At 41.9% G+C, this 22641-nt stretch overlaps 1 protein-coding gene across 2 annotated transcripts in view; it reads right to left on the reverse strand.

The window, feature by feature from the left end:
- Tmem232 (transmembrane protein 232) overlaps positions 1–16733 on the reverse strand; it is a 270950-nt gene extending 254217 nt beyond the window's left edge. Inside the window, exon 1 of one of the 2 annotated variants that reach the window (XM_037210170.1) lies at positions 16662–16733. The gene's annotated coding sequence lies outside the window, so the exon portion shown is untranslated. Of the gene's footprint in view, positions 1–16463 lie in introns of both variants that reach the window. The other variant, XM_037210169.1, reaches the window with a different exon arrangement.
- Positions 16734–22641: the final 5908 nt, after the last annotated feature.

Here is a 22641-nt window from a genome sequence, read left to right on the forward strand (position 1 = left end):
AATGATTAAAATTTAAACAGCAACTTCTTGCATTCATGTCCCATCAATCACTTATTTACTCATTCAGGCAAATTGATATGAAAAGATAGCATGATGATAAAACCTTGCTCTGACACACTTAGTTAACATCTTAAATTGCTTTTACTCACCATAGGAAGGCATTTAGCTTTGACGAAGCTGCTCATGTAATAAATGGCTTATGAATGAATTGCAGAAATGAATGTAATTGTCCGTGAATTCTTATATAGGGCATATGTCGTATGACAGTATATTTCGTTTATTTTCAACCATCAGTACACAATATTAAATAAAAAAGTATGCATACATAAACCCAAAATAAAATTACTTTTAATAACATTGTGTTCAGCACTACCAAAGAGTGTCCATACTGGTCACTTTAAGTAGTTATCATTAAGAAAGTCATTTTGTTAGACAGAGTGAAATGGCTAACAGTGTTTGAGATTCCTACATTTGAGAGAAACAAACATGATTAAAATATGGTTCCTTCCCATAGCAAATTATAACCTAGTGAAAAGGATAGGCCCATATAGCAGTGTGGTTACAGTTGACAATGCTGACTCCATGATCATCCTGTAGGTAGTTTTAAGGGGAAAACTGACCCCCAAAAATAAGAAAGTCACCACCACATACTAACAACTAGAGAGTGATCCATTTTAAATTTAGATTGATGCCTTCCTCTTACAGTAGTTGTCTATCTTGGTACTGAATTCTATAAAGGTAAATGTCATTATTTAATGAACAAAGTATCTAGAATGCGGCGGGAGGTGGGGGGGGGTAATCCTGTCTGAAACTACCTAGTGTAACATGGACGCCTCTCAGTCATTCCCACCTTTGTTGTTTGACCGTGCCTGAACAGAGGTCTGAAAGCCATTCCTTAAAAGGCAGAGGAGCCACTAGAGAAAAGAGACTCATCAAAGAAATAATGGCGAAAGAGACCCTTAAACGGAAGACACACCAAGTTTTGGTTTGAAAAGATCAAGACAAAAGGCAAACTACAAAGACTGAACGTAAACGACCAGTGAATAACTGGAAGGAGACAACTGTCTCAATAGAGAAACGGCTGGATTGTGGCTCTCATGATATGAAGCCATGACTATTAGGACACTGGTTATAGAAATGTAAGAAGCGGCACGTGGTAGAATATCTGAATATCTTTGTGGGAAAAAAAAGCCTGGCTGACAAGGACATGGATGAGTCCATAGGGTGACAAACAGCTTCGCGCTGTTTCTGTGCTCTAGAACATTAGCCACAACTAAAGGAGGGAAGCTCTCAAGTGGTATGGACATCGAACACTGGTTGTTGAGTCTGGAGCTACAATGGTGCAGGATACGTGTGATGGTGGTTAGAAGAGGATTCCGTGTGCACAGAGGAGACAGTGTATCTGTAGATCAACAACAAAGACGTGTAAATAACCATAGACTCCCTTCCTTACTAGCAATGACCTCTTCATAGTGAGTTGAGATCATGATAGACACTCTGGGAAAGAAGAAAACTATAGACTTTATTCTCTGCAGACAACCTCTCCTAGACACCTTGTAAAAAGCAACGTTATCATTAATTTGCTTCCTCACCCCCGTGTGACTGCCAATCTTGGTTGTCAATTTGACTAGAGTTAGAGCCACTTAGTAAACACTTCCGGGAGTGAAGTCCTTTCCACCACAGTGTAGCTGCAGAGGGAAGCCCCATCCTGCACGTGAGTGTAACAAGATCATAGGCGGGATGCCCTAGACTGAATGAAAGAGGAGGAAAGAGTAACAGCATCGTCTCTCCCTGCTCCCTGACTGTGAACAGCAAGTCATCAACCACATCATGCCCTGGTGCCATGCCTTCCCTGCCGTGATGAGCTGACTGTATCCTCTCTAACCGTGAGCCAAAGTAAGTACTTCCTTCTTTAAGGTACTTTCAGCATCTATTTCATCACAACAACGAGGTCAGTAACTAACAGATATCACATATGCAAACTCAATGTAACATCCATGACCGTGACATAGGACAATGAAATTCGATGGTAAATCAAAGTATACATGTTCCCTTATCTGTGAATTAGCCGCAGTTAAGAGAGGCTCAAGAATCCAAGAACGGGGCCGGTGAGACAGCTCTGTCAGTAAAATGGTTGCTTGTATAAGCACCGGGATGTTGATTTGATGCCCCACCCTCAAATTCATGTCAAAAAGTTGAGCATGATGAACATGCTTGTTATTCCTTCCAGTGCTGGGTACCTGGAGACAGGGAAATCTTCAGGGCTCATTGACCAGCCACACAGCCTTCTTGGAGAGTTCTGGGCTAGTGGTAGACCTGTTCTCAAGAGCCCAGTCCCAGTGGATATATTGACAAAACACTGCTGCCCCTGAGGCTCTAGGAACGCTCCAATAGAGAAAGTGGAGAGAAGGTAAGAGCTGGAAGATCAGGAAGTTTGCTGTAAGATTGTTTCTTAGTAACGTCAGAGGCTACACCCATAGAGTCTCACAAACGTGACTGCCCAAACATTAGCCAGAAAGGACAACGGACATGCAAAGTGCATGGGGAAACTCAGAAGGCCTCAACCCTGCACAAAGAACTACAGGCCACTAAGGAAGGCTGAAAGTTGAAGAAGTAGTCTTCTCCAGGGAAGAGCACACCAAACAGTTAACCAATACCAAATGGTCAGCTCTGAAAACACATTCAAATAACATTATACAGACTCAGCAGGTTATATTTAGAATATATATATATATACACACACATGTATATAAACACATATAAACAAAAATTAATGAAAAAAGAGGATATGAATTTGAAAGAAGGCAAGAAGGGGTATGTATGTGAGAGATTTGGAGGAAAGATAAGGAAGGGGAAAATGATGTAATCATATTATAGCCCCAAAAGTAAAAGAAAAATAAATATATAAACAAATAATAAGATACAGAGCCTAAGGAACGACACCTGAGGTTGACCTCTGGCCTATGTGCACACACACACACACACACAAGCACGCACGCACGCACGCACGCATGCATGCACGTACGCACTCATGCACACAGAACTGAAAAGAGCATAAGGAGGTCTCTGAAACTGGACAGATTTACCAGGCCCCTCCTCCCACAAGAGTAACAGCAGAGACTGTTGAGGATCGCTCTCAGACAAGTCAAGCAGGCAAGAAGAAGCAAGAACCAACCCGAGCTGCCTGACAGAAGTTTAGACCAACTGAGGCTCCTGGAAAGGACACTCTGTCATCTGTTGAGCTGCTGTTGTGGGACCATGCAGTGTGCTGCAGGTCCCCAGATTTGTGAGCTGTCTGTCACCCATGCTGGGGTGGGCTTTGGTGAGGCAGCTGTCTTGGAGTCATTTCTGCTCCTGTAAGTGACCCCTCACCCATATTTCTGTAAGTGACCCCTCACCCATATTTCTGTAAGTGACCCCTCACCCATATTTCTGTAAGTGACCCCTCACCCATATTTCTGTAGGTGACCCCTCACCCACATTTCTGTAAGTGACCCATATTTCTTGATGAACCAATAAAACTCATTGGTTCATCAAGTTGGACTTTGGTGACATCTGTACTTAGGTCTATCCTGGGTTCCCTGTCTGGGGTGAATAGATGTGTGTTGCATATTCCCATAAAAAGTCTCATCACACAAGTATATCCTCATGAACATATACACATAGACAGACAGACAGACACACACACACACACACACACACACACACACACACACACACACGAGTCCAAGAAATAATAAATGGTTCTGTCTTAATCCATTTACCCAGTTGCTAAATGTAGATCCATTTGATTAGTTAATATTCATAATTTTTCCATATTTCCACATTTCCACTCATTCCAATATTTTGTCTCCAATATTATTTTCTAATGAGGAACAGGTAAAGTATTTTGGTGTATTTTATCCTGTTATAGACATTAAATCTCTGTATTCAAGCCAAAGTTTATCGGCCAGAAATCCAACCAAACAGAACTTCCCTAGACATCAAAACATTCTCCCCTCTGTGCAATTGCTTGGCTTGCTTTGTTTCTTTTGAGTGATGTAGAGTGGATCAGAGATGCCAGGAAACACAGTGATGACGATCATGAACGTGAGCATGTAGACAAAAATTCACAGTGTGTAGGAAACTGACAAAACACAAACCTTAAAGTACAAGTTTTCGACTGAGTTAAAAAGCTTCCTAGAAGTGGATAATGGAACACGAAACAAATGGAAGTCCTTCTGAAGGCTACTGTCAGATGCTGGCTCATTGCATAGTAATTTCATTGCTATCCCCTTGGAATTTGCCCAATTCCTACCCTAGAAAAAGGATGGAAAACTGATATATCCTCTTAGACAGCTACCTGAAGCAACCTAGGTAATTGCTAAACGGTCTTATTAATAAAAAACCCAGATCCAGATACTGGGGTGAAAGCTGAAAGATCAGAGAAGCAGAACAAGCCACAGCCAACCTCACCTCATCAATGCCCCAGCCGATCCTGTTTCCATGAATCCTCAGACTGAAAGCCTCTGAGTCCTCACCCATGAGGGTCTCAGTTGAACTGCTGCTAAAAAGCTTCTAGTTCCTGGTCCTCATGCCTTATGTATCTTTCTGCCATCACTCCCTGGGATTAAAGGCATGTGTCCTTCCCAAGCAAAGACATGAGATCTCAGTGCTGGGATTAAAGGTGTGTGCTACCACTGCCTGACCTCTATGTTTAATATAGTGGCTGGCTTTTTCTTCTGATCCCCAGATAAGTTTTATTGGGGTGCACAAATAAAGTATTCACCACAGGTATGATTAAAAATTCATTGTGCTTACTTGAACTCAAATCCCCAGAAATCAAAAAGACAACTTACCTGTGTTAAAGATTCTACAAGGGCAAATAACTCCCTGGTTACGGAGTAAGCAGTTACAGACCAGGGCTGAGTTCCCTAGGCTATTTTAAGTCTCTCTGAAAGCATTTACTGCCCACCCCATGTCTGACCTAACGTCCTTGTAACTATCAAAACCATTAAAGTGTACTCTCAGCTTTCACCCATCCACAGGCTAAGAATGTAACCAGATAGCATGTAAACATTGTAACAAAGCTGTCCCCATTCTGCTATAACCTATACCTATGATTCTCCAACAAAGTGTTTGGTAAATGCCTTGATTTATGACTGACTGTCTTTGTTCTGTAACTAGAAAGATTTCATATAACCACTTCTCTAATGGAACATGATATTTGGGGTAACTGAATCCCTGCTCCTAGACCATGGTCACCCACATTTGGATTAAGAATAAACCATTTTTTATTTATTCTCTTAGAGGCAAAAGCTGTTTTGGTGTTACCATTGATATGCACAGATCTTTAGCTTAGTTTGAATCTGTGTCTGTTTGAAGCTTTATAAATTGTTTTTCTTAGAACTAAGAAGCACCTGAATATTTCTGTCTGTAATGATCTCATTATTTCATCTCCCAGGTCATTTCTATTTAAATCAGCTGAAATAACATAATTGTAGATTGCTACAACTCAGTGTAAATCTGCATATATTTTCTCAAAAAATGTATTTATACATTTGATTTTAGAGTGCCGTCCCAAACAGACTCCCTGAGGGATATTCTGTAAATACCTTTTAAGAATTAGAATAATTTGGGATTTTAAATAGCTAATGATATTTTTTGTTTGTTTGTTTTGTCTTTTTTGCGGCGCTTTTGCCCCCAAGGAAAAGTCACAACACATGACAGAATTCACTAACAAGAATTTTATCAAGACAAAGAGAAAGGGATATGTGGTGGTATTGTGTTCCCCAAAATATTGTGTACCTTAATAAACTTACCTGGGGTCAGAGAACAGACAAGCCACTAGTTAGTCAGTGATAACTCACACCTTTAATCCTAGCATTCCAGAGATAGAAATCCCTCTGGATCTCTGTGAGTTCAAGGCCACATTGGAAATAGCCAAGCATGGTGACACACGCCTTTAATCCCAGAAAGCCAGCCTTTAATCCCAGGGAGTGGTGGCAGAAAGCAAAAAGATATATAAGGCATGAGGACCAGAAACTAGAAGATTTTGGCTGGTTAAGATTTTGGCTGGTTAAGCTTCAGGCTTTTGAGCAGTAATTCAGCTGAGACCCATTCCGGATGAGGACTCAGAGGCCTCCAGTCTGAGGAGACAAGACCAGCTGAGGATCCAGCGAGGTGAGATAGCTGTGGCTTGTTCTGCTTCTCTGATCTACCAGCATTGACCCCAATAACTGGCCTCGGGTTTGATTTTATTAATAAGAACTTGTAAGATTCCTGCTACAGGGATAGATGTGACCAGGCTTGTGGAAGGACACATGTGAGAAAGAGGACGGGGGGACATGGGGCCGCCTTATAAAGGCCAGGACACACCTGCACACACAGACCCACGTGGCTATTCCACACATGCACATGGATCACGTGGTCATGTCCGAGCGTGGCTACATGACCACACTAACCACGGGGCATGGGTCACGCAGGACATATGACCCAGAAATGACTAGGCAGAGATGACTAAGTGCCCCGCTGGGCATGCACACATGGGGGTGTGGTTGTAATTCCTATCATCTAAGGCCCCGATTTTTTTTTTTTTTTTTTTTTTTTTTTTTTTTTTTTTGGTTTTGGTTTCCAAGACAGGGTTTCTCTGTGTAGCTTTGCGCCTTTCCTGGATCTCGCTCTGTAGACCAGGCTGGCCTCGAACTCACAAAGATCTACCTAGCTCTGCCTCTCGAGTGCTGGGATTAAAAGCGTGCACCACCAGATAGCTCAGCTGTTAAAGGCTAGGCTCACAAGCAAAAATATAAGCCCCAAATTTTTAAATAAACAACTAAGAACTGTGTCTACACTTGCATTTTGTTTTAAAATGGCCTTTTCCTTCAAGCATGACACAGCGATTCTCCCACTGTCGCCCTGGAGTACAAACAATCCTGACACAGTGGCCATGAAATAAGCACGATGATACAAGTGATGGCCAGCTCTGTAGTGATGGGTGATTGACAGTTCCCAATGGAAGCAGAGGAAAAGGAGGACCACAGCCATTATCTCCTCCTGACCCCAGCAACTGCAAAGGATCCTGGGAGATCCTACAGTGCAGGAAATGGACAGTTAAGAAAGCAGATCTTCACGAGGCAGCTTTCCTGAGGTGGCTTCGGTAATGCAGTGGGACTTTGCAGAATGCCGCTATTTTGTGTCACCCATGTTCCTGTTAGTATGTCTTGCCCATGCACACTCCTGTAAGTAATCTCAATAAAACCATTGCTTCACCAGTTGGGCTTAGGTGAAAATCATCTATTATTGGCACCCTCACTGGAGTGAATCAACACTGTTCCCACAGTGTTACACAACAGATTTGTACAAAGATTTTGAAACACAATGCATTTTGAGAAGAAATATACAGGCTGTGGTCCATCTAGCTAATGCCACAATGGCTGGCTATGAACGGAAGGTCCAAGAATCCAGTAGCTGCTCGGTCCATGAGTCTGGATGTCTCAGCTGGTCTTCAGTAGAATCCTGAAGAAGCAGCTCTAACGCCAGTGAAGGACTGGACATGTTAGCTCGGACTAGAGCAAGCAGGCAAAAAGCAAGAGCTTCCTTCCTCCATGTCCTTATAGAGGCTTCCAGCAGAAGGTGTGGCCCTGATTAGATCCAGATAAAACCCTGGATTAAAGGCATGTTTTCCCACTCAAATTAAGCAGAAATCCCTCACAGGGGTGCCCTCTGCTTTGGGGTTTTAGTTCATTCCAGATGTAGTCAAGCTGACAGCCGAGACGAGCCATCACACTGTTCGCGTCTGTTGTGTGTGAGCACCGTGTCCTCCTGCTCCTTCACAGACCGTTGTCTCGGTAGTTCCTCTCAGCGTGCTCATCCTGGTGTGTCTCCGTCAGTTCCATGGCTCCCATCCAGCAGAACTCACGGATACTTTGGAGCAAGTTTGGGATGTTTTCATCTCTGGATACGGGGGAGGGAGTTGTTTTGTTTTCGTTCTCCTCCCTGGTATTCTCGTTAGATAAGTGTAAATATGTGAAGGGAACCCACTTTTCAATGCAGGTCAGATTCATGTTCCTCTTGTTTTTCTTTGGGGGGGGGCACTACACACTCACTGTCAGTCTGCAACTACCCTGATTCTGACAGTCTCAACTTACTGTTAAATTTTCTAATAAAGTTTTTGTTGTTGTTGTTGTTTTGGTTTTTAGACTTTCAAGTCCAAATTTTTTTCATGTATTTCATATGTTGTGTGTGTGTGTGTGTAAATTCCTGGCTTTCTTGGTATTCCACATTTTACTAAATGTTTGCTTGAATTCTTCCATGGTTTCTCTAAATACGGTATCCATTAGATCTCTGAAAATACATAATGGGCTCTTAACAGAGTGGAGCTGCTAAGTTTGACATCTTGTCCCTTTTAAGGAAATTTTACTCACTTTTTCCCCCTCCTGTATGTAAGTTGTGTTTTCCTGATTCCTTGTGTGGTTTTAAAAATACATTAAAAAAAAAAAAAAACTAACCATTTGAGGCAATACATTACAGCAACTACGGTCACAGATTCTCTTTTTCCACACCTAGAGGTTTTTCTTCTTTGCCTGGGTGTGTGGGCGTGTGTGCCTGTGTGCCTGTGTGTCTGTGTGTGTGTGTGTGTGCCTGTGTGCCTGTGTGCCTGTGTGCCTGTGTGTGTATGTGTGCCTGTGTGTGTGTGCCTGTGTGTGTGTGTGTGCCTGTGTGCCTGTATGCCTGTGTGCCTGTGTGTGTGTGTGCCTGTGTGCCTGTGTGCCTGTGTGTGTGTGTGTGTGTGTGTGTGTGTGTGCCTGTGTGTGTGTGTGTGTGTGTGTGCCTGTGTGTGTGTGTGTGTGTGTGTGTGCCTGTGTGCCTGTGTGCCTGTGTGTGTGTGTGTGTGTGCCTGTGTGTGTGTGTGTGTGTGTGTGTGTGCCTGTGTGCGCCTGTGTGCCTGTGTGTGCCTGTGTGCCTGTGTGCCTGTGTGTGTGTGTGCCTGTGTGTGTGTGCCTGTGTGTGTGTGTGTGTGTGTGTGTGTGTGTGTGTGTGTGTGTATGCCTGTGTACCTTGGCTAGGCTGTTTTAGTAAACTCTTTTCCTTCTCAGTGTGAAGCTTCTGGCGCCACTCTGCAGAAAGCACAGCCATGGGCATGCACACAGCACCCCGGGGTAACAGTGGTTTTGGCGAGGTCTCATTAACTGTCTTTCCTTTCTCTGTGAAACTGTATGCCTCACTCGGTATTAGAGCCAACCCATCAGTCTCCAGTAATTATCAGAGGATCATTTTATGACTTGAAAAAAATGTTCGACAGAGCAAATTGCTCAGCAAAATGATGGCTGTAGTTTGATTTCTGCCGCTGTGATTAAAAAAAAAAAAACAAAAAAAAAAAAAACAAAAAACTGGCCAAAAGCAAATTAGGGGAGGCAAGAGCTTATTTCCACTTACAGGACACAGTGTATTGTTGAGGACAGTCAAAGTAGAAACTCCATCAGGAGCGTGGAACAGAAAACATGAAGGAACGCTGCTTGCTGGCGGGCTCACAGGCTCATTGTGCTTAGCAAGCTTTCTTACACAGCCCAAGGCCACCTGCCTAGGGTCGGTGCCACCCGCAGAGGGTTGGTTCCTCCCACATCAATTAATTATCAAAGTGGTCCTCAGCAATCTGACTGGGACGATCTCTCGGTTGAGACTCCCTTCTCACATGAGTTCAGGCTGTGCCAAGTTGACAGTTGATCCTAATTATTACACTGATCGCATTAAATTTGGGTGGAGGTTGTTTTAAGGCCGGTTTTTGAGACTTTCTCTGATACTTCCATTTCCTAGCTATTATGAGTAGAGCAGCAATGAACATACATGACCAGGAATCATCAGGCGATGGTGGTGCACACCTTTAGTCCCAGCACTTGGAAGGCAGCAGCAGGCAGATCTCCATGAGTTCCGTGACAGTCAGAGCTACACAGAGAAATCCTGTTTCAAAAAAAAAAAAAGTAAAAAGAACAAAAAGAAATGACCAGGTATCTCTGAAGCAGGGTGCAGAGTCCTTTCTGTATATGCCCAAGAGTGATGTCTTAGTTGTGGTTTATGTCGCTGTGACCAAACACCATGACCCAAAAGCCAGTTGAGGAAGAAAGGGTTTTTTAGGCTTACACTTCAGTATTGCTGTTCATCACTGAAGGAAGTCAGGACAGGAACTCAGACAGGGCAGGATCCTGGAGGCAGGAGCTGATGCAGAGGCCATGGAGGGGTGCTGCTTACTGGCTTGCTCCTCATGGCTTGCTCAGCCTGCTTTCTTATAGAACCCAGGGCCACCAGCCTGGGAGTAGCCCCACCCACAATGGGCTGGCATTCCCCCCATCAATCACTGGTTAAGAAAATGCCTGATGGCCAGATCTAATGGAAGCATTTTTCTCCACTGAAGTCCCCTCCTTTCAGATGACTCTGGTTTGTACGTCAAGTTGACACAGACCAGCCAGCACAAGTGGTATGGCGGGACCATATGATAATCTATTTCTGGCTCTTTGAGGAACCTTCACACTGACCTCCATAGTAGCGACACCAGTTTTCACGCCCTCCAACAGTGACTAATGTCCTCCCCCTCCTCCATGCATGCAAGCACTTGTCATCTCCTTTTAAACCATTTTGACTGGGGTAAGAAATGAAGTTAGTTCCTTTAACGAAAGTGTCCCATATCTTCAAATACCTCCATGCTTTCTCCCGGGGTAATGTCCCCAAGGCATTAGTGTAACAACTGAGGTACAAAGTAGCTTCTTCTAGACATTTTGACTCCCCTCTCACATTGAACTTCAGCGATGAACTGGAGTGAGGGATTTGGGGGCAGGGGTGTTCTCTACTGGATGAATATTGAGTCTCCTTTCTGTGGGCGGATGGTTGAAAACAATAGTCCCAACCTCTCAGCCACATCGTCAGAAATGTGACATCCAACTCGGACTGGAGAATTAGAAATACTAGCAAACTGCCCTTGGTGGCCAGATACACCAGTTTTCATCAGGAAGGAACTCCAGGAAAAGGGATTCCCAGTTTCTTGGGCATGCTGACATATAGTGATGCTCACTCAAGTTCAGCTTAGGGGAAGATGAATAATGGCTCATGTACATCTTTCTATGAAAGTCCAGTATTTGTGTTGGTGCCTGCCCTTATGATTAGTATGTTTTGCTTTGGTACGTTATTATTATTTTTTTTTTTTTTGCCAAACTAACATTTTGGCCAGCTCTCTTTCAATTACATTCATTTCTTCCAAATTGCATCAAGTTTCGGAACTACGACACCAGCTCACTGCTTCTGCTAACAACCCAACACTGTGTGCATGTGTGCTCAAATGCCTTGTCATTTATACAAGTTTTCAAGATGAGTTCCAAAAACAAATAGATGCAGGACTAAATCAATTTTTAAGTAGGTAAGAGAGTAAAACAGAATAAGGAAATAAGGTAAAAATGGAGGTGGATAAGTTGGTGCCATAAAATCATATTTATTCATTTTGCCAGGGGTATACGACAAGTCTATCTTAAAAACAAAGCTCAAAGTCACAATTTACCGTGTTTAGAAGCTTCAAACCTAATGACTTGTGGGAGAAGAAGTTATTCCTGTAAAGTTACAAGGCATTTTCCCCAAGGCCACCGTAAAGAAGACAAACTCTAATGGAATGAGTGCCCTCCTCAAGGTAAGAATACTAAACAGCTTCATGGGGCGGTCTCCTGTGCTCAATATAAGTAAGCAGTATTCCAGCAAGCAATAACCAACCCACTGCCTAGCTGCTGTAGAAACAATGCCTCCGTGCTGTAAGGATAGCGCCAGCCACCAGGGGTCGCACCACCCACTAGGCAGCGTCTGCAAGTGCATGGAGGTACCTGTCTGTCACGGCTAAGGTTGTGCAGAAGGGCATTAGTGTCCAGAGCTGATAAACATATTCCCAGATTCTGAGAGTGTTTTATGAGCAAGACTGATGCTCTCAAGGTGACAACAGCATCCTACCGAGATGGCCCACCATGAAAACACTCAATTTAAATTTCAAACAACGCTGCAGAGCAGGTTTCCATTTTGTAAGTTTCTGTAACATGTATTTGTATGTGTGAGTGCATGCACGAGAGGGTGGAGTGGAGGGATGAGTGTTGGTGTGTGTCTGTATGTGTGTGCATGTGGATGTTGTTGAGTATATTGATGTGTGTCTGTGTGTATGTGTTTATGTATGTGCATTTGGATTTTGGAGTGTGTGTGTGTGTCTGTATGTGTGTGCATGGGGATGTTGTTGAGTGTGTTGATGTGTGTCTGTGTGTATGTGTTTATGTATGTGCATTTGGATTTTGGAGTGTGTGTGTGTGTGTCTGTATGTGTGTGCATGGGGATGTTGTTGAGTGTGTTGATGTGTGTCTGTGTGTATGTGTTTGTGTAAGTGTGTTTGGATTGTGTGTGGGGGGTGTGTGTGTGTGTGGTATGGGGAGTGTGAGTGTTGAGGTGTGGTGTGTGTGGTGTGGGGAGTGTGAGTGTTGGGCTGTACATTGGGATGTGTCTGTGTGTATGTGTGGGAATATATGTGGGTGCTGGTATGTGAGTGTGTGTGTATGTGTGTGCGTGTGGGTGTATGTGGATGGATGTGCATGTAGGTGTTGGTGTATGCCTCTGTGTGTTAATGTCTGGAACAAAAGGAGAATGGAATTTGCTGTTCAAACAACATGGCTTCATTTTAACTTGTTTGATGTATTGGAGCTCCAAATAAGAAATACTTAAAAGGAAGTAAAGATCACTTTATTCATCAGAATTCCAAGGTGTCTTAGAAGAGCAGCTCTGGGAGAAGGAGCTACCAGAGACAGTAGCCCGTCCATGGGGAGGGGTGGTTTCAAAGGACCTTGGTGAGGTGGGGTGGACATGAAAACCAGAATGAAGGGGGGGTGAGGCAGAAATGCAAGGCCTGTGAAATAAAATATTTGTCTGAACACTCATAAATCCATTAGAAAAAAAGTTAACTCACAGAAAGACTTTTTTGTCTTTATTTATTTAATCTGTATAACAAATTATTCCAAAATGCAGGGTGCTGAAACAATAATGGTCACGTGTTCCTCACATGGCTGCCCTGGGCTAGGAACTTCTTAGCAGCTTGAAGAGGCAGAACTGGCTTGGGTTTCTCCAGAAGCTGGAGTCAAACAACGCCCACAGCTTCTGTTGGATTTTGGTGGGGGATTTCAGACTTCACAGATTTGAGTAGGTCCACTATCAAAACGGTCCATTCGGAAGTAATGGTAGTGACAGGCTCCATTCCTAAATGGGAATCTCCTCTGTGGGATTTGGGTGCCTTCACCTTGCAGAGGCTGGCTGCCCACCGTGCAGAGAACCCACGAAGGCAATGGAAGTTTCCATACACAGCCACGAGGGTCTGTTTCGTTAGCTTATGGCCATCATCATTTGTCGGTGGCTATAATTCAGTGTGAGCTGTGACCACAAAGCAATGGGAATAAAAAGGGACAAAGACCACTGGGACCCATCCTGAAGGCTGTTTACCACAGTGCCATGGGTTTTTTGTTTGTTTGTTTGTTTGTTTGTTTGTTTGCATTTCTTGCTTTCAGCTTTGGTTTTTGGTTTTTGGTGTTTGGTTTGGTTTGGTTTGTTGTTGGTTTGGGGTTTTTGTTTTGTTTTGTTTTTGTGTGTGCATACGTAAGCTAACAAATGTAGGTGTATCAGACCCTAAATTAATTCCGTTTGTAACATTGTTGAATTCATTTTGATCAAATTTTATTTAGGATTTTTAGAACTACATCCAAGAGATTTTGGTCAATGGTTTTCTGTCTCATAATCCACATTTTAGCCACAAGTAAACTATTACCTCTGTTTGCCTAGTTCTCACCATATACATATTTTCTCCACGGCTGTGGCAGGCACCACGGCCTTGCTCTGGACTCATTCTCCTCTATTACTGCAGGCCCTCGCTGTACTTCCAGAGGAAATGACCTTGGCTCGGTGCTCTTGGAAAGACTTTTACATCTTCATTTGTGATGAGAAGCTCTATTTAAATCTTTTTATAAATTACATCTTTAGCTTTTGGAGATTATTTTATGATTGTATCACTTCCCCTTCCCTTTCCTCTCTCCACACCCTCCCATCTTCCACACTCACTTTCAAATTCCTGGCCTCCTTGTTCTTTAATTGTCACTACCTACATAGATGGCATTTCTAAATCTGAACCGGAAATTTTGGAATAGTCTGCCTTTCTGATAAATCCCCGGAACCTTCTTTCTTCCTATTCCGTCTGCCTTCCTGGATGACAGAGGAGGGTGGCAGAGAAGTTGTCTGCTGCCTGGAGATGACCATGAAGACGAAAATGATCAGCAGGAAGGCAGAAGTGTAGGACACGGATGGTGATGCTCTCGGATACCTACCTTTGTGTTGTTATTAAAAGGACAAACCCGTGTTTGGAAAAGCTACCGTAGTTAAGGGGGGAGGGTTGCATTTCATCAAACACAACTGCATGATGTTCCTTATACTCCTGAAAACACAATTCAATCGATTTCTTCAGGGAATCTTCTAGAATTAATAATCATAACTTCTACGTGGTACTTCATAGCGTATAAAATGCTTTCACGTACATTGAAATTACATTTTCACATCAACCTTGTGGCCATAGTACAGTTTTCTCCACCCTCTTATCTCTCCAGAGTTGACACAATCTATTCTTAGGCTGTCAAGTGCACCTCAGACCAATGACCCCCAGGCCTCAGTCTGACTTCTCCTGAGATCTAGGCTTGTTCTTCAGATTAATTCTGGACTCCCAACTTGGAAACAAATCTTTAGAAAGCTATATGTATTACCTTCCTACTCTCAGACCCCAAACACCGCTCTTAGCCTGGTATTTCTATTTAAAATTCACAAACTGAGAATTTGAGTTATTCTCACATCCCTGTTCCCTGAACTGCCCAAAGCAATCAGTCCTCAACTCCTACCTATTCTACACACACACACAAAAAAAAAAAAAATCTCTCACTGCCTCATGGCCACGGCTTGCATTTAAGAGCTGCTATTAAAAACATCTAACTGGTCTTCTATAGGCAGGCATTATAAAAGGAAAATCAACAATTATTTTTAGTTATTCAAATAGTTATAGAACTGCTACAAGGTACTAAATACCATGGATTTAGAATCAGGGTTTCATCAAAAGGTCTGTCATGTTACAGAGGGAAGCCAACAGTCCTGAACAGTAAACACCGATGTAGTAAGTGGCTAACGTCACTGCTAAAATGCAATACAAAGTAGCGAAGGTAAAATGATTCATTAACATGCTACAGTGTCTTTGAAAAGATTTTTTTGGGGGGGAGGCTTTGTACTGTGTCAACAAGAAACAATTAAAGAAATGAACCCAGTTGTTATAGAAGGAAAAAAAAAACAAATTACAGTGTGATTAGTTTAAAATAACAATTCCAGAAAGCACAGTGTGGAATATAACCTCTTACACTAAAATCCATTCCAAATGCTGTGTGATTAAAGAAATTTGTGGAACACTGGACTGAACAAATTGAAATAGATTGTCATGCTGTTAAGATTTTGGGGGTTTATTAGTGTGTGTGCATGTGCAATGAATCTCCTTGAATGATGCACAATGTGATGTGCAATCTCCAAATTTATTGGCAAGGAGAACTTTTTAGAACACAACTTCCTGGAATTATATGAATGACACATTTTGGAAAATGTTCAATAGTTAAAAGCAAAATGAAAATCCAGCACTCACCTTGATGCTGAAGAGTTACGTAGGTAATTGAAACATTTCTAGACATTGCTCATATGGAAATAGCTCCAGCAAAATGACCATTTGCTTGGCAGTTTACCTGCAACCTGACATGTGCATCTTTGTTTTTAAAAGGTTAATTTGTTACTAATCTCTGGACTACCTTTTAAAGCTTCAATTAAAACAAGCTTTGGAATATATGGTTTCAAAGGCAACTTCTGAGAACTAGGTCCTACGAAAATTAGACCAAGCCTTTGGAAAGGTTTCTTGCATTAAGGAATACCAGATTTAAACTATAGCCCTAAAGAGCAAAGCATAATTCGACCAAAGACCACGGTAAGGACAGTGTCAATCAGATGGACTTCTGACATAACCTTGAATAATGAAAGACTTCTGCCACACATCTTACCCCCTCCTAGGAATGCTTCCTGATTGGTAACTTTGACACTTTTCAAGGTCACTTGTTTTTGTTTATTGTTGTTGTTGTTGTTTATGTAGTCTCTGCCTCTTACACACACTAATCTTCATGTTTGAATTTTCTCCCTGAAAATCGGAAAGTGTGCATGTACAAGAGAAAGGAGGATGAGGAGGTGGGAAGGAGAGGGAGGAGGAAGGATTTGACTAACCGCTCTGGAGAACATGAAGACTGATCAGCAAGACAGCCCATGATGCCCTAGAACCAACGTCCACACACACACACCCGCCCCGCTCCGTCCCCGTCCCCCACTTCCTTTACTCTCCCCAAAACACTGCAGGGCGCAGACTCTACCTCTAAGCCTGATGCTGTAAGCGTGGTAGGTAGACCTGGAGTCCCCAAAGGCTAGAAGTCTCTTCGAATAGCCAGGGCCTTGGAATCCTGAGAGGTGACGTTCAGCGCATGCATACGGGTCATTTGTGGTCCCGGCTACCAAAGAGCTGGACGGTAACCTAAGTTCCCAAGTCACCAGCCATACTAGCAATTACTCACCCTGCGCACAGGACTCCCGGAACCCTGTTGGTTGCTAAGGACTCTGTGCACGTCGCCCTTGGAGACTGCGGGTTGAACTTTCACGGTCTCCTGAGAAGGATTTAGCCAATCACAAGCTGTAAGTCAAATTCCACCAACCCTTCCTCACCCCACCCCCCACCTCGTGTGTGTTCTGTTTCTAGACATCAAATGCAAACAACCAAATGCTTTCGTTGGCTTTGGACAACGGTAAAGCACACAGCAATGACTCCACGTGGCTCCCTCGCGTACAGCCGGCCAGCAGCCGTACAAGTGGATTGGCAGCAGTTAGCGCTTCCTCCACGTCTAAGGCCCGCAGAGCGAAGGGCACCTACTCAAAGTAACCATCACGGATCTTTGAAAGAAGACGCTGTTGGCAAATTTCTTTCTGTAGAAAATCTGGAGCCAGTTAGAGCTACAGTCACCAAGAGTCAGGGTGTTTTGATACTTAATAACCACAAGGGGGCGAGTTTAAATGCAATGCCTTAAAAACATCCTGTAAGAGTACGAAAGTCGGATGCCGACTAATGGAAGAGACGTTGTGTTATTATTACAAAGGATCACAACTGGAAGAATTAGGGGAAAACATTTCTAGTTACTTGGAAAGCCAATGCACATACATCTTCCTAGGACACAAATTCCCTAAAAAAATTGGGCACTTCAAGAAAGAGAACCAAACTGATGGTAACCATAAACACATCAACCTGAGCTAAGGTGTCAAATAGGTCTTTTGTATTTTCTTTTTCTTTTTCTTTTTTTTTTTTTTTTTTTTTGAGGGTGGGAGTGAGTTCACAGTTTTTTAATTGAAAAACATTATTTTATACAATATATTCTTATCATGTTTCCCCACTCAAAATCCTCCCAGATCCTTCCCAACTCCCTACCCACCCAACTGTATGTTCTTGTTTTACTCTCCCTTTCTCTGTAAAACAAAGAAAAACGAAAAAAAAAGAAGAAACACACAAACAAAACACCCACAAAAACAGAACCAAAATAAACAAGCAAAGAACCATTAAACACAAAATGCCCAAACAAAGCAATATAAAAGGGCTACCAAACACTGCTGAGTTTGTGTTGGCCAACTGCTTTTGAGCACGTGGCCTGCCCTGAATTGGAGTTAAAATACCCAGACAGATCCATTGAAGAAAAATGGTATCTCGTTGCCAGTGGGTATCAATTGTAGATAGCTTCTCAGTTAAGGATGGGAGCCTGTGTCCACTACCCCCTCTCAGCACTAGGACGTCACCTGGCTTAAACTTAGACAGTCTGGCTTGAGAGTGCTGCCCCCGGCTCTGTGAGCTCACCTGGGCATGAGTTCTGTTGTGTCTGGAAGACAGTTTCCTTGAAGTCAACCACCACCTCTGGCTCTTACAGTGTTTCTACGTAGTAGTCTTTCACGTGGTTCCCTGAGCCTTGAGGTGAGGGCTTTGATGAAGATAGATCATTTAGGACTGAGTGCTCCAAAGTCTCTCATTTTCTGAACATTGTCCAGAAATGGGTCTCTGTATTAGTTATCATCTACTACAAGAAGACATGTCTCTGATCGATGGGGATAGCCAATCGCCACTAGGAGTAACTTTATTGCTATGTTGTTACTTTAGGAGAATAATAGTATTAGGTTCCCCAAGGCCCATGACCCCTGTCCTCAGTCCCCAGTCCTCAGCCATTTTAGCAGGGTCAGGCATGGGTTCCATCTCATAAAGTGGGCCTTCAACCCAATCAGAGGGTCACTGGTTAGTCTCACCATAACATTTGTGCCGCTATTGAACCAGTATATCTTGCAGTCAAGTCACTGTTGTATGTTGCAGGGCTGGTAGCTGGGAGATATTGATTTGTCCTCCAGAAGTATGCAGAATACCTTCCAGCACTGTGAACACTAGTCAGTCAGTAGGGGTGAAAATTCTAGTTAGGCACCAACTCAACTTTTGCATGTTTCTATGACCTGTGTGTTGTCTTCAGCAATGGGGCCTTACCCCATTGGTTGTGGAGAGCAACCAACAGCCTTGGCAATCACTTGGGAAGCCTGGGCATTTCTATGGAGGACATTTGGCTGATGATTCAACAAGATATAACCCCACCTGGCTTCCTGGCACTGGAAGTTTGATTTGATGGCATATGATATTTAGTTGGGGCGTTGTCTCCCCTGTCAATTTGGTGACCCCATTTAGGTTCCTTTCACGCATGTATGCATTTTAGGAAGATTCTACAGTAGCGGGTTTGCATACAACCCCAATGCCCCCTCCGATGGCCTCTTAGTGTTAGTTGTCCCTCCACCTCCTCTACCTTTCTCCTCTCTTCCATCTCCCTCCCTATTTCATTCTCCTTTCCCAGTTTCCTCTCTGTCTCTCCATAACAATGTGTTTGAGTTCCCCTCCCTTGGAAAATCCTCTCCTTCCACCTAGACCCTTATTAGATCCTAACTGTTAGGGTTAAAATGAGTGTAGCACACATGTTGAAGGCTTAAAATCTAACAATCACATATAAGAGAAAACATAGGGTATTTGTTTTCTGGGTCTGAGCTATCTCACTCAAGTTGATTTTTTTCCTAGCTCCAACCATTAACCTATAAATACTATAGTTTCATTCTTTTTAACAGCTTCTTTTATATTCCAACATGTAAATATACCACTTTTTCATTGTCCATTCATCCATTGGTGGACATCTAGGCTATTTCCAATTTCTGGCTATCATGAGTAGAACTGTAATGAACATGGATGAGCAAGTGTCTCCACAGTAGGATGTAGAGTCCTTTGGGTATATGTCCAAGAGTGGTATGGCTGGATCTTGAGGTAGATCTATTCCCAGGTTCCTGAGGAACACCACATTGATTTCCACAGTGACTGTCCGAGTTTGTGCTCCCACCAGCAATGAACAAGCATGCCCCTTTCCCTACATCCTCGCCAGTATGTACTGTCATTTGGTTTATTGATATTGAACAGTCTGACCAGTGGAAAACAAAAATCTTAATTCCATATCCTAGTACTTTACTGAAAGTGTTGATAGCTGTAGAAGTTTCCTGGTGGAGTTTTTAGGGCCTTTTATATATAAAATAATACCATCTGCAAATAAAGATACTTTGACTTTTTCCTTTTCTATTTGTATCCCCTTGATCTCCTTCAGTCGACTTTCTGTTCTAGCTAAGACTCCAAGTACTATACTGAATAAGTATAGAGAGTGAACATCCTTGTTTAGTTCCTGATTTTAGAAGAAATACTTTACGTTTCTCTCCATTTAGGATGATGTTGCCTGTGGACTTGCTGTGAACTGCCTTTACTATAATGAGGGGTGTCCCTTGTATTCCTAGTCTCTCTAAGACATTTAACATGAAGAGAGGTTGGATATTGTCAAAGGCCTCATATGGATTTTGTCTTTCAGTCTGTTTACATGATAGATTATGTTTATTGACTTATTATGTTGAACCATCCTTGCATCACTGGGATGACGCCTACTTGATCATGGTGGATAATCTATTTGCTGTATTCTTAGATTCAATTTGCAAGTATTTTAATGAGAATTTTTGCATCTCTGTTCATAAGGGATATTGGTCTAAATTTTTCTCTATCTTTTTTGGGGGGAGGGGCTTTGTATGGTTTTAGTAACAGAGTAGTGGTGACCTCATAAAAACAATTAGGAAATGTTCCTTCTGTCATGTTTTATAGAATAATTTGAGGAGTATTGGCATTAATTCTTCTTTGAAGATATGGTAGAATTCTGCACTGAATCCACCTGGCCCTGGGCTTTTTTGCTTGGAAGACTTTTAATTACTGCTATTCATGGTTATGGGCCTGTTTAAATTGCTTATCAGATCTTGATTTAACTTTGGTAAATCATGTATATTAAGAAATTCACCCATTTCTTTTAGTTTTTCCAGTTTGGTGCAGTACAGGCTTTTAAAGTGTGTCCTTATGATTCACTTGATTTCCTCAGTGTCTGTTGTGATCTCTAATTTTATTAATTTGGATCTTCTCTCTCCATCTTTTAGTTAATTTAGCTAAGGGTTTGTCAATCTTGATTTTCTCAAAGAACTAACTTCATTTCGCTGATTCTTCATAATTTTTTTGTTCCTATTTCATTGCTTTCAGCTCTGAGTTTGATTGTCTCTCTACTGTTTGGGAGAATTATTTCTTTATGTTGTTATATAGCTGGCAGGTGCATCATGAAGCTACTAATATAAGATCTCTCTGGGTTTTGATATAGGCACATAATGCCATGAACTTGCCTCTTAGAATTGCCTTCATTATATCCCATAGGTTTGGGTATATCGTCTTTTCATTTTAATTCGATTCTAAAAAAGGTTTACTCTACTTCTCAATTTTTGTCATGACTCAGTTTCCATTCAATAGTGAGTTGTTCAGTTTCCATGAGATTATATATTTTCTGTTGTTGCTGTTGCTGTTGTTATCCAACCTTAATCCATGGTGGTTAAATAGGATGCAGTGTGTTGTTTCAATTTTCTTATAACTGTTGAGACTTTCTATGTGTACAATATTTGGTCAATTTGCAGGAAGTTTCATGACCTGCTGAAAAGTATATTCTCTTCTGTTTGAGTGAAATGTTGCATAGATGTCTGCTAAGTCCATTTGATTTATGTCATTAACTCCAGAATTTCTGTTTATTTTGTCTGGATAGCCTGTCTACTGGCAAGAGTGGGGTGTTGAAGAGCCCACTATCACCATGTGAGGGTCCACATGGTATTTTAGCTGCAGTAGTGTTTTGTTTTGTTTTTTATGAACTTGGGTGACCTTGTGTTGTGTTTGATGCATAACTGTTTAGAATTGCAAGATCCTCTGGTGGGTTTTTCCTTTGATGAGCAGGTAGTGTCCTTCTCTATCTCTTCTGACCAGTTTTGGTTTGAAGTCTATTTTGCCAAATATTAAAATGGCTGCACCTCCTTGCTTATTGGGTCCATTTGCTTGAAATACTTTATCCATCCTTGTACCCTGGGGTGATGTCCATCCTCAATGGTAAAGTATGTTTCTTGGATATGGCACAAATATTGGTCCTATTTTCTAATTCAATCTGTTAGTCTATGTATTTTATTATGTAATTGAGACCATTAATATTGAGAATTATCAATGAGCAGCATTTATTGATTCCTTTTTTTATTTGCTGGTCTGGGATTACTTATTCCTTGTGTCTTCTTGGGTGTGGCTAACCTCTTCCAAATGAATTTTTCCTTCTCATGTCTTCTAGAGCTAAATTTTTATATTGAATTACTTAAATTTGTTTTTATTGAGGAACGTTTTATTTTTTTCCCTCAATTGTGACAGTTTTGCTGGATATCATCTGTGCTGACATCTGTGTTCTCTCAGAGTCTGTAGAACATCCATCCAGGCCCTTCTGGCTTTCAGAGTCTCCTGACTTTTTGAGAAGTCAGGTGTGTCTGCCTTTATATGATACTAGGTCCTTTTCCCTTTCAGCTTTGAATATATTTTCTTTGTTCTGTACATTTAGTGTTTTTGTATGCCATGGGAAATTTATTTAAAGTCCTGTCTATTCAGTGTTCTGTATACCTCTTGTACCTAGATAGGCACTTTCTATCTTTGGTTGTGAAATTTTTCTTCTATGGTTTTGTTAAAAATATTTTCTGGGCCTTTGACTTGGGTTTCCTCTATATCTTCTATCCCTATTCTTCGTAGATTTGTCTTTTCACAGTGCCTCAGATTTCCTGGATTTTTTTGTTCCTGGATATGTTTAGATTTGTTGTACTTTGTCTTCAAATCCTGAGATTCTCTCTTCCATGTCTCGTGATCTGTTGGTGAGGCTTACCTCTGTGGTTTTTGTTTGATGGCCTAACTTTTTCATCTTCAGTTTTATTTCAGTTTGTGGTTTTTTTTCTTTAGTGATTTTATTTCTATTTTCAAGACTTAAACTGTTTTTATTATTTCATTCAACTGTTTGTATTTTCATGGTCTTCATTACGTGATTTATTTATATCCTCTTAAAGGTCTTAAATATTCAT

The sequence above is a fragment of the Peromyscus leucopus genome, chromosome 13 (assembly GCF_004664715.2).
Source record: "Peromyscus leucopus breed LL Stock chromosome 13, UCI_PerLeu_2.1, whole genome shotgun sequence".
NCBI lineage: Eukaryota > Metazoa > Chordata > Mammalia > Rodentia > Cricetidae > Peromyscus > Peromyscus leucopus.